The sequence below is a fragment of the Camelus ferus genome, chromosome 26 (assembly GCF_009834535.1).
Source record: "Camelus ferus isolate YT-003-E chromosome 26, BCGSAC_Cfer_1.0, whole genome shotgun sequence".
NCBI lineage: Eukaryota > Metazoa > Chordata > Mammalia > Artiodactyla > Camelidae > Camelus > Camelus ferus.
The window spans coordinates 21028858-21042461 of record NC_045721.1 but is presented as its reverse complement, the minus strand read 5'-3'; the positions used below and the strand labels follow the sequence as shown (position 1 = coordinate 21042461).

Below are 13604 nucleotides of genomic sequence, written 5' to 3'. Positions count from 1 at the left end.
AAAGAATGGGGACATTGTGTAAGGCATCTGTACACAACTACATGTCCACCAAGGGGTGCGCTGAAGAAGAGGCTCTCAATAGTCAGGAGGAAAAGATGCCCCATTCTTTGGAAGCCTGTCAGTCATTTTCTCCAGCCAGGATCATGTGCAGCGTGGTCATGACTGTAGGGATGAGATAACACGGACTCCCAGTGGCCAAAGCTGCCCTGGCTCCTGCCACTGCTAAATGCCTAATCTGTAAACAGTGTATATCAATGTTGATCTTCCTAGACAGAAGCCTGCCCAGTGGAGGGGAGGGGTGCAATGAAATCACTTTCCTCCCTGTCCATCACTGGGGAGGCAGCAATTTGTCCTCACTGAAGTAGACACCCATTTTTAATATGTACTTTCCTCTCCTTCTGGAAATTTCTATGTCAATGTTGTCATGTATGTTGATATAATGCCTTACATTCCTGGTATCTTATAAAATACTATTTTTTATGAGGAAACTCAATTTATAGAAATAAAAATCTATTATACTCACAGAATTCATTGAATCTGTCTCACACCACTTCACTCAAATCTACCAGCATTACAGAAGTTTAGAGCAGTCTATGGAAGACAGTATCTTGGCACGAGCCAGGAAATAACATCCTCCAAAGTGAGCATTTCCCCTGGATGTGGCATGTGTTCTGAACCAAAGTCCAAAATAAGATGCTGTTTCTCTAAAATGAGAACATATCTGTCAGTCGATGGAAGTGGGGATGGCTCCTTTGACTATTATTCCTCATAATCCATCTTACAACTTTCGCTTCTCTCTCTGCAAACGTGTGCTCTCCGAGTTCCCAAGGGAAGAGGCTTTGGTCTATAGACACAACAAGGGTACCCTTGTATTGTAAGCTTGTCACCTGCCCACAAGCACTGTGGGTTGCTAGTTCCACTGAACCACCAGCATAGAAGGGTGTTACTATACTGGGTGGGGTGATGGATCCTGACTTACTCAGGAGAAATACGGCTACAATCAGGACAGGGAAGACCATTCTGGAACCCAAGAAAGTCTCTCCAAAGCTTCCAGCAGTCCAGGGTAATAGAAGACTATAACAACTCCCTATAGCAGGACCATTAACAGTACAGATCCATCAGGAATGATGTTTGGTTTACCACATGTCATTTTTGGTCTTGCTTCTTTTACTCATCAATATCATTTTGAGAATAATCCATGTTTTCCCATATATTAATAGTCCATCCTTTTTTTTACTGCTGAATTTTATTATACCGCACAGATATCCCACAGTTTATCCATTCACTTGTTTATAGACATTGGTTTATACCTAGTTGGAGGCTACTACAAATAAATATCTTCTACATATTTTATAGTTTGAAGCTTTACATTTTTGTCTATGATACATTTTGAGTTAATTTTTGCATGTAGTGCGAGGTATGGATGAAAGTTCATTTTTCCTGCACTTGGTTAAGTTACTGTCCTAGTGCCATGTGTTGAGAAGCTTATTCCTTCTCAATGTATTTGCATTTGCACCTTAGTCAAAAATCAGCTGCACACACACACACACACACACACACACACACACACACACATTCAGTTGATGCCTGTATTCTCTATTATGTGCTAGTGAGCACTTTGTTTATCCATAGTTTCCACTGCTGTGCCTTTCAGTTCATGAGTCTTTCCTTCTGTAATATCGAATTGGCTACTAATTCAATCATGGGCATTCTTCATCTCAGACAGTCTACTTTTCACCTCTAGAATTTCAGATTAGATTTTTAAAAAATATTTTCCATGCATTTATCTTTTACACGTATGGAATAAAGTTATAGTAACTTTTATGTTCTTTTCTGCTAATCCTAACATCTGAGCCAGTTTTAATTTGATTTGATTTATTCATTTTATTCATTTTTTTCCTTCACTATAGGTCATACAGTCCTATTTCTTTTGCATGTTTGGTGACCTTTAGTTAGATGCCAGACATTGTGAACTGTACCTTGACAGATGTTGAATATTTTGTACTCCTAAAAGTAATCCTGAGTTTTGTCCTGGGATATATTTATGTATCTTGGAAACAGTTAAATCATTTTGTCTTGCTCTTAAGGTTTAACACATGTTATCAAATCAGCGATTTTCTAGGGTCAGTTTTTGCCCACTTCTGGGGTAGAATCTGTCTAAGAATTCTACTTCATACCTTGTGAATTAAGAGATTGTCCAGTCAAGCTGAAGGGAACTAGCACTGTTCGCAGCCCATTTTGAGCATCTGATACCATCCCCCTGGAATCCTCCAGCTGGTTCTTCCTCCAGGTTCACGTAGTTTCTTTCCTACCATGTCTGTGTTGATCGGTACTCAACTTGAAGGGGACCCTCTGTGGACCTCCAGAGCTTTCTCTCTGTGACGCTCTCTTCTGTCTGGCCCTCTGTCCCATCAACTCTGGATCCATTTCCTCAACTCACAGAATCCACTTGGCTCTGCCTATTTTCTCTCTGGAAAGTTTCCCAAAGAAGTAAGTGGGAGTAATTGTAAGGATCACCTCTTCTGTGCCCTGTTTCCGGGGATCACTGTCTTTCATTGCCTGACTATGGGCATTCACCATTATTCCATATACTTTGGGTTTCGTTTTTGGTTGTTTCAGGTGGTAGAATAAATCCATTCCTTGTTATTCCATCTTCACTTAAAGTTGTAAATAAAAATTAAAAATGTATTAAGCTACAAGCTTTATTTGGTATTTATGAACTATAAATAATAAATTATGAATTCAAATTAATGGAAGTTTGTATTAACTAAAAATTAAAATGAAGGTTCATGCAATATTTAATTTCATTTGAGTTTTGAAGATAAAGGTAAGATGTGTAGAATATAGAAGGAAATTCTAGGATGAGAGGTTTTGAAGACAATGTAGACAGATTCTGTGCTATGGTTTTCATTTGCAGACAAATCAACACACTTTTAATTGGGCAAATAGAAATTGTTAGTCTTATACTGTCTTTCACTTCATACTTGAGGAGTACATTGAACATTTTATTAAAATTGCATTTGTCAGTTTATTATGTTCTCCTTACATGTCTAACCATCTTTGCCTAATGATTTATGTACTTACTACCTCTGCTGTTTCGTATGTTCATATTTATAATCCATTCATCATTACATTGTCATTGGTCCTTATATAACATTCAGTTCCTCTGTGTTTCATTTGAATGGTGTCTGGCTTACCTCTTTATTTATAATTTTTCATTCATTCATTCCATCAACAAATATTCACTGGGAAAAAGAAAACGTGTCACTATTCTAGGGAATCTGTCACTGGAGATTAATAAACCTGTAAACAGGTGCTGGTCTTGATTGATTAAATTTATTATGTCATTTTGGTCACTTTTACAGCTCTTTAGGCTTGTTTTCAATCACATTACTATTCACAGAATTTATTAACAAACTAGCATTTTACATCCAGAGGTTTCAATAGCACAGCAAGACAGAAATGAGGCCCATGAATTACTAGTGTGCAGAACCTAAATTTGATTACTTTGATGGATTTCTAGAACATTACTGCTTTAGTAGTCCCATGTTTTAAAATAATAAATTATTCCCAGAAATCCACCCTGCCAGGTGTTGTACTATGACTGTTCCTGAAACATACCTGACACAAATTACAAAAATAAAATTGTAATTGCGTGATATGACGGATATGTAACTAGCCTTATTGTTGGTATCATGTCATAATATATAAATGTATCAAATCTTCATGTGGTTCACTTTAAACGTACACAATTTTATACATCATTTATGTCCCAGTAACACTGGAAAAAAGAAGTTTTACAACTCAACAATAAGAAAGACAAACTAATTAATAAAAAGAAAAATAATTTGGATAGATATTTCTCTAAAGAAGACGTACTAACAGCCAATAAGTACATGATAAGATGAGCAACACCATTAATCCTTATGGACATGCAAATCAGGACCAACAAGAGCAATGACTTTATGTCCACTAGAACGGTTAAAACAAAAGATGGACAATAACAAACGTTGATGAGGATGTGAAGAAACTATAACCCTCATACCTTGCTGGTGGGATTCTAAAACAGCACAACCACTTTGAAAACAATTTAGCAGTTCCTCAAAATACTAGACATAGAGTTACCATATTACCTAGAAATTCTATTCCTATGTATACGCCCAAAAGAACTGAAAACAGACATCCGCACAAAACCCTGCATGTGTGATACCTGCTGCGGCACAGGTGAACCCTGGAAACATGTGAACTGAAAGAAACCAGCCACACAAGACCACACTATGTGATTTTATGTGTATGAAATGTCCCAAATAGGCAGCCCCACAGAGGCAGAAGCTAGATTAGGGGTTGCCACAGGCTGGAGGGAGATGGGAGAGAGTGAGGAGTGACTGCTACCAGGTATAGAGTTTCTCTTGGCACTGATGGAATGTACTAAATGTACTAAAATCCTGGTGATGGGTGCGTAACTCTGAATGTACTAAAAATTACTTAATAATATACTTTATTTAATAGCATGAATTTTATGGTATGTGAATTCTATCTCAGTGAAGCTGCTGTTAAAAACAAAAGGAGGTAAACACATGGGGCAGAGGTAGTAATGGGCACAGTATTAAGAAACTATGACATTAGACGATATTCCAAGTAGGTAGGACCATGGAGGCACGGAAGTGGTGGGACACAGCTGGGTTGCAGTAGCAGTGAAGATATTCAATTTGCAGTGTGTACGTGTATTTTGGGGAGCAGATTACTAGAAGTTGAGTTTGGAACATGGTGAGTTTGGGATATCTTTTAAACTTCCTAGTGGAATGATCCAGTGAGTAACTGAATATACAATGTGTAGTTGGAGAGGGAGTCTCAGGCTTAGATACTACTTTGGGAATAATTAGCATACAAACAGTCTTTGAAGCCTTGAGTTTAGTTTATATCATTAAGGGTGTGCTGTGGATGAAGAATAAAAGCAGTCCAAAGTCGAGACATGGGGTTTCCAAGGATGATAGGTTGAGGCCAGTAAGCTAGTTTCATCTATGACTTTCCTAATGTTTGCTGGCTTGATACAGCTGCCAATAACTCCAAATTTCCCCTTGTTAACTTAAAATCCTACTTTTCTGTGCTCACAAATTATCACTTTCTTTTTCTCTGTCCATGGATGAAGACCCATACAATTCAGCATATTTGAAAACAAGATGCTATTTATTTCTTCCTCCAGGAGTCTCGGTTTTGTCCATACTTGCACCTGTCCCAGTAAAATCAGGCTCTCTGAACACTTTCACTGCTCCTCTCTTCTCTTCCCCACACCCTCTGCCAGGCGACAGCTTTGGAAGGCATTTATTCCTCCACCCATCCCCCTCCCGCCCCAAAGTCCGATGTTTTGCTGGGTTGTGCAGTACTTAGACCTTCATCAAGAGTACGTCCCTTCTGTTACAAAAGCCCTTACTCCACAGCTGTGTCATATCTTCCTGGGCAAGCATTCATTGTCAACTGGGTTACTTTTCAGTGATACACATAGGTCCCTGGCAGCACATAATGGGGTGCTCTTCTCAGCCTCCTGTGCGTTTTCCCCCCTCCTCTTGAAGTGTCTGCTTCAGGACATGTCTTTATTAAGTGAAGAGTCAAAAAAGACTTTCAAGTACTCTTCTCGGAGGCAAAAAGACCCTCCGGGTCCACGGCTTCTGTGTTTGTGAACGCTGTTTCACTGCCCTCTTGCTTCCAAGGTTGCACAAGAGAACCCCAAGTGCTAGTTTGTTTTCCCTTTGTAAGGAATCAGTAGGCTTCACCCTGTGCTTGTGTTGTTCTTCTCTCTGTCCTCATCATTCAGGAGGTCTACAGGCTATGCCAAGCGTGTGTCTTTTCCCATCAGTGCAGGCTGGAACTTAGCAAGCCCTCTCAGTCTATAGATGCAGGTCTCTTTGCATCACAGATGAATTTTCTCCTATTACATAATTATTGCCTTTCTTCCATCTGTTCTGTTCTATCTTTCTGGAATGCCTATTCATTCTGCGTTTCCTGGATCTATCCTATAGTCTCTTTGTTTATCCTACAGGATGTCCATCACTGTATAATTTGCTCTTGATTTTCCAGGGCCTGAATTTGGGCTCCAATATGATAGTCTCTTCCTCTAATATCCTACTTAAATGCTTAATTGGAAAAATGTTTTGTGTACCCACGTACCTACACGTGTGTGCACATGTACCACTCCTGAGTTTCCTCAAGTGCTCCTATTTTTATTTTAAGTTTTCATCTCACTCTTCTAGGAGCTGTATGTCAATGGGACTATGTTTTTAGTCTTGTGAGTGATCTTCGTTTGTTGGCTAGTTGTACCCTGTGGTCAGCTATGTAATGGCCCCCAAAGATGTCCACATTCTAATCCCATATATATGTTCCCTTACATGACAAAAGGGACTTTGCCTGAGTGATTAAATGAAGGATCTTGAGATGGGGAGATCGCCCTGGGTTACATGACTGCTCTTGGTGGTTACCTGGGGTCCTCATGAGAGGGATGTAGGAGGCATTACAGTTATGTAACAGTTATCGCTAAGGACAAAAAAAAAACCCCAAAAAACAAAAAACAGCCCAACTGAAAAATGGGCAATGGATGTGAAAATACAGTTCACACCATAAGCACTACAAATGGACCTTAAAAGAGGAAAATGGCCAAACATACTCAAATAAATAAATAAGTAAATATTAAAATATAGGGAGTATTATTTTTACCTAGTAGATTGTCAAAGATTAAAAAGTTTAGTAACTGTTTTAGTAACAACTGTTTTGGCCAGTGTACACTGCATAGTCACTTTCAACATTTCTGATGGTTATCTAACAATAAGATACCAATCCTAGGAAACTAGGATTTACTCATTTTTGTAATTCTAATGTTCAAACCATATTAAAACATAGAACAGACGCAATTTACGTTTAAAAATTCAAGTTAGCTAAAAATCGTGTTTCTGAGAATGTTTATGCTTCTTTCTCCTAAAGTAGGAACCACCTGACACACCTGTGGGACACTGATAAGCAATTGATCCAAGAGCTGTGCCAGTTAACTGCTGATCAAAAATGTAATGACGTATACACAGCTATTCTAGAGCACGCTAGTTCTTCAGGACTTCATCATAGCCATCCTTTTGTCATTAAGAGCCATCAGATCAGATCACCTCAGTGCAAAATACATTTTTTATATTGTTCATTGTTTTAACTTAAAATGATTTTGCTTTCTTTGGTGTAGGGATTTTCTTTGGTTAACCGTGTGTTTTCAAAATTATACATGGGGGTTGGGTATAGCTCAGTGGTAGAGCGCATGCTTCGCATGCACGAGGTGCTGGGTTCAATCCCCAGTACCTCCATTAAAAAAATAAAGAAAAATAGTTATAGAATAAAAAATTTAAAATATATATACAGTAATCACACTTATTAGCAAGTTACACCAAGTAACAAGCTCACATAGTATACTGTTTACAAATTTGTTGACAACACAAATATTTACTAACTTGAAGAGAATCTTACTTTTTTGTTATCATCACTGAAATTCCAGTAAATTGCACCAGTAAATGATATCTGAAATTCACCAGTATTTAAAAATTCTATATCTTGACATGTCTGAAAAACAGAATTTCAGTCTATATTACTGCACAGTAATATGTATAATTAAGCTGTTGCAACATTTTTTGACATGAGCATATAAAAATAATTAACCTAAAACTTAGTTTCTTGCCATTCAAGTGGGTGCCTTTCAGAAATTTAAAAAAGCATTAAAATAATACCTTGCTTTTCAAATTTTTTTCTCTGCTGTGGACACCAGCCCCAATTAAAACTGTGAATACATATTACAAAAACACAGTAAGTGCAGATTGTGAAATTCTATAATCTCAATAGACTTAAAATAGCCTTCTGATAAAAAGTCCAATCTTGGATTAATTATATATTTTTCTCTCAAAATTACTGAAATAATCCTAGACATTCAGATATAATTATAATTAATTAAAGGAATAATAGATTATTTTCTCTCTCTCTTCTTAGTTCACTGAAAGTAAAAATAACCATAGTGACTTGAAGGATATATTGTATGGTAGACAAGCTGGTAGTCACGAAAAGAGAGTGAAAGTGAAGATGGTATATTATGGTTTCTTTCCAAATATACAAGTAATAACAGAACTGAATGAAAGAGTCTGTTGTCTTAACACATCTCCATTTGACAGGCAAACACCTGCATTGAATGCACAGCAGTCCTGTCATTGATATGCTTGCTTACCATTTTCTCCTAAATGACCTTGAAGCTTAATAAAATTCACATGAAAGATTTTGTGATGCATGTTTAAAGAAAGCAGTTAAAAAGATTCAGAAAGCTTTATAAAAGTGAGCTTCATTTTGTTAAAGAAAAAAAGCCTCTGTTCTCATCTGTTGAGAAGGTAAACCGCTTCAACTCAAAAGCAGTTTACAAGCAACTTTCATGGGCTTTGTTGTTACATGGCAGTGTCTCCTAGATTGACAAGTGGTGCAACGGTCTTTGAGGACTGATTTCTAAGGATGTTAAGAGCATGAACTGCATTCTTTTAAAATACCTCCTTAAGTACAGGCTTCAAAACAAAGTCAACCATTGCTCCAACCATTTAAAAAAGAAGGGCTCAGTATTTGACAATGGGAGACACTACAAAGAAGAACATGTACATTAATGTAGTTCATTGTTTTCATTTGACAAAAGTAGAAGTACAGAGTTGTAGGACCATGAGAAACATGCATGCTCTGCTCAGCAAGCTAAATCTACATATAGTCACTAGTGGTTAAGAAAAAAGGAATCTTAGAGTGTCATATGCTGACATTTAGAAAGAGATCCATTAAACCTGTTAATATATCCAACTTTCCTTGAGCTTGCAGAACATTTTCAGACTTCTTGGTTTGTGATTTCCCTATAAAATATGAAAACATGATTTCTTTGGGTTAGAAAAAGCTTTAGGCACAACAATATACACCAAATAGATTTTTACTCACTCTGCTGCCTGCATCACTGGGGCATCTCCTCCTAGGGCAGCTCCCCTGGGCACTGTTTCTAGTTGTGAGTCCCATCAAGAAGTAAGACCATTTCCTATGAAACAAGAGTAATCACATTGGTACAGGAAAAAAAAAGCTGCATGTATAGACACGCATTTTATTTCTTAACCTTCTCCTGAAAATACTGAAAATAGAGAAAATCCAAATAAACTTACATGAATCTGGTATGATTTATTTAGCAATGCAGACCCCTTCTGTGAAATCTTGCCTATATGATTTGTCTGCCTGTTTGAATAGAATTATTTGAATCCACTATTCACAACAGATAGTGTACAAAATGCTCAGAGCAATGCCATGCTGAGCCGGACTGGACACTGAGGCAAAAACAAACAAACAAACAAAGCAACCCAAAAACCCCAGTCATCCGGACCTGTCTATATTTAAAATTTGGACAATGTGTTTGTCATGTTTTAAAATTAATTATTATTTGAAAATATATTTCATTTTAAAGAAAAATAAATTGGACAACATCACAATAAAAACCTTTGTGCATCATAGGATACTATTTTAGGATGAAGAGGTAACCCATGGAATGGGAGAAAATATTTGCAAATCATGTAGGTGATAAGGGTTTGAGATACGAATGAACAACGAGCTCCTGCTGACAATAAAACAAACAACCCAGTTTAAAAAATGAGCAATGGATTTGGATAGACATGTCTCCAAAGAAGATATCTGAATGGCCAAAAAACGAAAAGATGCTTTGTATTGATAATCATTAGGGAAGGGAAGTGCCCAAATCAAAAGTGACAGGAAATACAATTTCACACACATTTGGATGGCTACTGAGAGAAAGAGAGAAAGGAAGGAAAGAAGGAAGGAAGGGCAAAAGAAAGAAAGAAAGAAAGAAAAGAGAAAGAAAGAAAGAAAGAAAGAAAGAAAGAAAGAAAGAAAGAAAGAAAGAAAGAAAGAAAGAAAGAAAGAAAGAGAAAGAAAGAAAGAAAGAAAGAAAGAAAAAGAAAGAAAGGAAGGAAGAAAGAGGAAGAAAAAGAAAGAGAGAGAGGGAGGGAGGGAGGGAAAGAAAGAGAAAGAGAGTAAGGGAGAGAAAGAAAATGGGAAAACTAAAGTAACCTGTTGACCAGGATGTGGAGAAATTTTAACTCCTGCGCTTCTGGTGGGAATGCAAAATTCTGCAGCAGCTTTGGAAAACATTATGGCATGTCCTCAAAAAAATTAAACATAGACTTACCGTATGATTCAGCAATTTCACCTCTGGGTATACACCCCCCATAAATAAATAAATAGATAGATGATAGATAGATAGATAGATAGATAGATAGGAAGGAAGGAAGGAAAAAGTGAGCTGGGACTTGAACAGGTATTTGTACATCCATATGCATAACAGCATTATTCACAATAGCCAAAAGGTGGAGGCAAAACAAGTGTCCACTGAAGGATGAACAGATAAACAAAATGAGGTATGTACATAAAATGGAATATTATTCAGCCTTTAAGAGGAAGGAAATTCTAACACATGCTACAACATGGATGAACAGTGAGGACATTATTTTAAGAGACAGAGGCCAGTTACCAGAGGACAAATAATGTATGGTCCCACTTGTATGAGTTCCTGGAGTGGCCAGATTCAGAGGGATAGAATGGAATGGTGCTGGCCCAGGGCTGGAGGGAGAGGAATGGGGAGAGATGGTTTGCTGGGGACAGAGTTTCAGTTTTGGAAAATGAAAAAGGTCTGGAGATGGATGATGGTGATCATTGTGCAACAGTGGGAAGATACTTACTACCACGGAGTTGTACATTTTAAATGTCATCTAAGTGATAAATTTTATGTTTTTATGCTATGTATATTTTACCACAATTTAAAAATATATAGCATTTAAATATTACTTAACTCAATTATTGGTGTCCCTCACTTTAACCCCCTAAATAGTGTGCACCTGAGGACAGTGCTTCACTAGACCTAGGTAAGTTATTTCAGTGTTTGCTTTCTTCATAGAGCATAAAATAAAACATCCTCATCTGCTTCTCTTTCCCTACACTTCCTTCCTGTGTGTTCTCTGACATAAGTAAAACAGACTTCAGTTACTCCTGCAAAACCTGCTGGGCTCTTGGTAAGAGGAATCCATTTTCCAGATCCTAATTCTTTATTAAGTTTGCACTCTCTCCTCCCCTCTCATTCACAGCTTTCAAAATTTTGGACATAAAATTAATTTTAGTAGGAAGAAATGTTAAAGGTAATATTTGAAAAGGTTATCAAAAAGCTTACCAAATTTGAAAAAAAAATTTGGTTGACTCTTGGCATATTAACATTAGCCTGTTGGATTCCTCTGTCAGGAAGAACATTTTGAGACTGACTCTAGTATATGAGAAATAATAACTAATATTTTGATAAATATAGTATTTCAAATGCATTTGTGGAACTCTCTATCAAAAAGAATAAAGTCAAAAAAAAACTTTCAGCTTGCACAGATCCCTCTTTTTATGTTAAACATTCATGAATTTATCTATTTGTAAATTGCATTTAAGTGTACAGAACTTTTCAGGTATCTTCAATGACAAAAATACCAGTAGCTCCCTGAACTCAAAAATCAAAAATGTCATAAATGTTTAAAACTTCAGGTTTCCACTCCTGTTTAATGCCAAATTATTCCCAACTATGACATTCACACAAAATCAGATTTTAAAATGCAGATGTCAAAGACGAGTGGAAATTTAGAACATAAGGTTTCTCTTCTTACTGGGACTGTATTTTCATAGACCATTTACATACTTTTGAAACTCTATCTTTTGCACCTTAACCTCCTCCTAAATACCCCTTCTTCTACTGACCTTTCTCAAAATTTGATCTTAAAAGGTACTTTTCATATTCTGTCACTTTCACAGAAACTTCTGATATCAGAAAGCATATTAATTTCCACCTTTTTTGTCACTGCTGTGGTAATATAATAGTTCTTATAATAAAACATTTTATATTGTTTTCTAAATTTCATTTAAATTAGTCTTTTCTTCCTTACTCATATATTCTGTATTAATAATAATATAAATTTTCCATAAGACATTCCCAGCTTTTTACTGAACACATTATAATTAATTCACAATATAGTTGAATATTTTTATTAATAAGGAAAAGTTCAAAGTATTAACAAAATGTCTCACAAAATTGACTAAGAATAAAGACGTTTATTTAGAATATAAAAATGCTATAATTTTATCTTCTTTATAATTTTCCATTTTTGTCTTTATTTTAAAAGGACTTTCCTCACTGTAAAGTTTAAATGAAATAAAGTATATTATTTTTGAAAATATTACAGAACTTTTGGACAATACAGAGGCTTCTATAATAATGATGGAAAAAGAATGAACTTGAATAAAATGAAGTAGTTAATTTTTTTTACCCTATCCTGTCCCAATTGTCCAGCACTCCACTCCTGAATTGTGGTGATTTTTTTTTTTATATATGTATTTTTTCATATATATATATTTTTTACAAGTACTTTGTAACAGGCACTGCACTAAGTGCTTAAGACAGAATGAAAATTCCTCTCATGGAATTTATAGCCCAGACCTGGGGAAAATATTTCCATTAAATATTTCAGGTGTATGAGATCATAAGTTGTCCTGTATTCTCTGCTGGAGAAGTACGGGGAGCCATGAGAACAAATGCAAGAGGCCCGGAATCAGTCAGGGAAGTGACTGTCATCGTGAGCATGTGACTTTTCCTGGAGCCTGACGATGAGTAAGAGTCAACTGAGGCTGGTGGCTGGAGGAAATGGAGCGGCTCCAAGCAGAGGCAACAGTGTCTGCAAGGGTCCTGAGGAGGAAGGAAGAAACTCATGGAATACTATTCAGCCATAAAAATGACAACATAATGCCATTTGCTGCAACATGGATGTTCCTGGAGAATGTCATTCTCAGTGAAGTAAGCCAGAAAGAGAAAGAAAAATACCATATGAGATTGCTCATATGTGGAATCTAAAAAAAAAAAAAAAAAAAAAACCATAAATACAAAACAGAAACAGACTCATAGACATAGAATACAAACTTGTGGTTGCCAAGGGGGTGGGGGGTGGGAAGGGACAGACTGGGATTTCAAAATGTAGAATAGATAAACAAGATTATACGGTATAGCACAGGGAAATATATACAAGATCTTGTGGTAGTTCATAGTGGAAAAAATGTGACAATGAATATACGTATGTTCATGTATAACTGAAAAATTGTGCTCTACACTGGAATTTGACACAACACTGTAAAATGACTATAACTCAATAAAAAATGTTAAAAATAGAAAAGAAAAGAAACTCAAGAGTGAAGAACCAAAGCAGGCAGTTTGTGAGACAGAAAGAAAGGGAGGTAGAGCTCCCTGAAGGTGAGCCTAGACAGTGTGGCCACAGAGACCCTCAGGATGCCCGTATTCAAGTGCTAGCATGCGCAGATTTAGGTGTAGTTCCACCTGCCACGAAGTTTGTTTGTCTTCATACAGGGATGGAAATGACACTGGCCTTCCCAGGGGATTCGTTTTCTAATCGCCTGTAATTTCTATAAGCTTAAATTCACTATACAGCTAATCCGCTGCCCTTCTTTTTCCCCACTTGAGATATAATCGA

General features: G+C 36.7%; 1 non-coding gene across 1 annotated transcript; it reads left to right on the top strand.

Annotated features, from left to right (window-relative positions):
- Nucleotides 1-7263: 7263 nt before the first annotated feature.
- On the top strand, nucleotides 7264-7337 carry TRNAA-CGC. Its single transcript has one exon. It is a non-coding gene; the product is annotated as a tRNA-Ala (tRNA).
- Nucleotides 7338-13604: the final 6267 nt, after the last annotated feature.